Source organism: Ursus arctos, unplaced genomic scaffold, assembly GCF_023065955.2.
Source record: "Ursus arctos isolate Adak ecotype North America unplaced genomic scaffold, UrsArc2.0 scaffold_20, whole genome shotgun sequence".
Taxonomy (NCBI): domain Eukaryota; kingdom Metazoa; phylum Chordata; class Mammalia; order Carnivora; family Ursidae; genus Ursus; species Ursus arctos.
In genome coordinates, this window is record NW_026622875.1 from 38,803,278 (window position 1) to 38,806,210 (window position 2,933).

The window sequence follows — 2,933 nt, forward strand, 5'->3', positions numbered from 1 at the left end:
GTGTGTGTGTGTGTGTGTGTGTGTGTGTGTGTGTGTGTGTTTACACATCTCATTCAGCCCCTCCCCGTCACTGGGCCCAGGCTGTGGTGAACTACAATATCCACAGAGAGCCCCGCATGGCCTCCATGGGAAGATAGGCACAGGGTTCCAGTGGATTCTTACAAACAGCCTCTGAGACAGAAATCTGTGGGAAGCTGATTTATTAGGAAATATTCCCAGGAAGAATGGGCAGCAGAATGGGGACGCATGACCAGGAAGGGAGAAGGCCATGCACAGGTGTTCTAGCAAACAGAAGCCCTCAGAGGATAATCGGCTTAATTCAGGGAGCTCTGGAGACGGCACAGGTCACACCTCAGAGCTGTCCCCATCAAGGACGAAGGGACCTGGAGGATTTATATCCCCTGTACCCATCGGTACCCAGACTGTCCCCAGGGACATCAGCGCCCAGGCAGCTCTGGAGGTTGGTGTGTGCTGGCCAAGTGTGGTCTAGCAGGCTGCGGTCTGGCCTGCAGCAGACACACACAGGCTGGCCGTCGTGGGTGAAAGCACACAGCGGCCCGTTTTGATGAAAATGGTAAAGGGATTTCAGGGCAGGTGGATGGAGCCCTGCCAGCTCCGGCTTCAAGCTCACAACAGTAATCATCATGAAAACTAACCCCATGAAAGAAGACATCAACTTTAACAAATAAAAGAACAAACAGAAAGTGAAGTCAATCAAAAAAGACAGAAGAGGACTCTAGAAGATGTTTAATCAGTGTCTTCATGGGCACAGAAGGAGATAGTACATCTGCTAAATCAAATGGAGGTCTTGAAAATTAAGTTTTTGATCACTGACATTAAAAAACAAGTAGGTGTATAAAATCACAGAATGGGAACAGGTGAGGAACAAATCAGTGGGCTAGAAGATTAAGGAATTCCCTGAAAAGAGATGAAAAGTATGAAAAAAAAAAAGTTAGGAACATGGGAAATAATTTCATAAGCCTCCCACATCCAGCTAATAACATTTTCAGAATAAGAAGACAAAGAGGATAGATGGGTGAAAATATTGCCGTGATAACAGGAGAAAATTTCCAAAGTTAATAAAATACATGAGTCCTTAGAACAAACGTACCGTGAACAAGACCCAAGCAGGAAACGTGAAAAATGCCACATGCATCGTGCTGACATCATCATAAAATTTCAGAACACCAAGGACAAAAAGAAAGTCCTAAATCTCCCTGAGAAAAAAGCAGATTATACACAGGATTTTAAAAAATAATAATATCGCACTGACCTCATCAGCGGTAGTTGATAGCAGAAGACTGTGAAGCTCGATCTTTAAAATTCTGATGGAAAGAAGATTGTGAACAGAGTGAAAATGTCATACACATGAGGAACAAATAGAGGCATTTCAGACAAGCAAGAAAATGAAAGCGTACCACTCACCACCCCTGTTTGAAAGGGTCAGTCGAGAATGTAGTCGACAAAACAACAGAAACTAATTTAAGAAGAGCGGCGGCAGAAAAGCAATAATAAACTGAGGAGAAAATAAACTGGTAAAATGTAATGTTAAGGAAAACAAGTATGAATCAGGATTCCCATTTATTGAACACATATTGTGCACCTCGAACATGCAACACATTGCAACTTTGCTTACGATCCGCCTCAAAGAGAGGGTCATGCAACCAACATTTCCAGTGGATAGCCTCTGTGACGTCATAATGAACTTCACTGAAGATTGGTAAATGCACCGAGGAGGGCCCACCACAGTCCTCGGTTTATAGGGAGGTGTGAAATGAGGGTCTGGATGGAGCCCCTTACCTGGGTATTTGCCAAATGGACCAACAGTCCTTGTCCATTGAAAGGACATCCCGGCTAAGACACACTCCCACTGGTTTGTATTCTCTCTTCTCAGATCACAGGTTCTCACAATGAATTTGTGTAATTTGCCCTTCTGATCTTTCTATTAGAGTGCTTCAATTATTCCACTGAAACCTGCCAAAAGCTTTCAAACCTCAAGCATTGACTGGAAGTGAAATCGAGTAACAAATGAGCTGGAGTCATCCGGGGAGCTCTTGTTCGAGAAGAAAGGACGGAGCTGCCCTTAAGTGGTTTTGCTCCAGACCCCCTCACTTGCAACACCTCTTAGAAGTTTAAAACTATTTGCTTTTCTTTGATTGATTGGATCCATTTGGAGTTAGCTCCCTCTTGCAGAGCAGTCTGTGGCAGGAGGGTGGCTGCCTTTGCTTCAGGAGTCCTGTCTACCCGTGAAGACGGTGCATTTTGTTTCCGAATCAGGAACTTCAGGGATAGCCGTCTCCTGAGGGATGAGAGCTGGTTAATTACTTTCTGAGAAACAGGGAGCCTGTAGCACTGCCGCTTGGCAGGTTTGCTAAAAATAGAGGCGATGGGTTATTTTTAAAAACCCTCATCGAGAGATCATGACCATGAGTCACATTTATCTCCGGAGTTTGCCTGCTGAAGGAAAACCACATGGCTCTGTGGACATTTTAAACCCTCCCTGAAACACTGCCAGCTCTGCAGAACAAACAGTCACTCCAACCCACCCAGGAGGAAATGGAGAAGAACTTGTGCACGTGGAATTTTAAGACCCAATTTAGTCCAAAATAGATATCCCATACCCAAAGGATCAGCACTAACTCCTAACTTACGTTGGTCACGCTGCTGTATCGCTTTCTACTTATTGTTAGCTTTTTTCTTTTCCAAGGAATATTCATAATCTAACGAAGAAATATTCGCTGCAGAGGCATTCCATGGCATGGGAGGTATCCGTCTTCTCAGACATCAATTTCACTTGCTTACAGAACATTAAAAGGAAATTTTAAGTGATAAATGCATTAATCTACAGCTACTTATGATTAGGCTGTTCTGGCTAAAACGGAATACATTATCTGGAAGACATCTTTCATACTCCCAAGGCACTTTGAAATAAT

At 43.8% G+C, this 2,933-nt stretch overlaps 1 long non-coding RNA gene across 1 annotated transcript; it reads right to left on the reverse strand.

Annotated features, from left to right (window-relative positions):
- Positions 1-742: 742 nt before the first annotated feature.
- Positions 743-2,329, reverse strand: LOC123000950 (uncharacterized). Its single transcript, XR_006409371.3, has 3 exons — positions 1,801-2,329; positions 1,274-1,325; positions 743-918 (listed from the first exon to the last, which is right to left on the reverse strand). It is a non-coding gene; the product is annotated as an uncharacterized LOC123000950 (long non-coding RNA).
- Between the last annotated feature and the right edge of the window lie 604 nt (positions 2,330-2,933).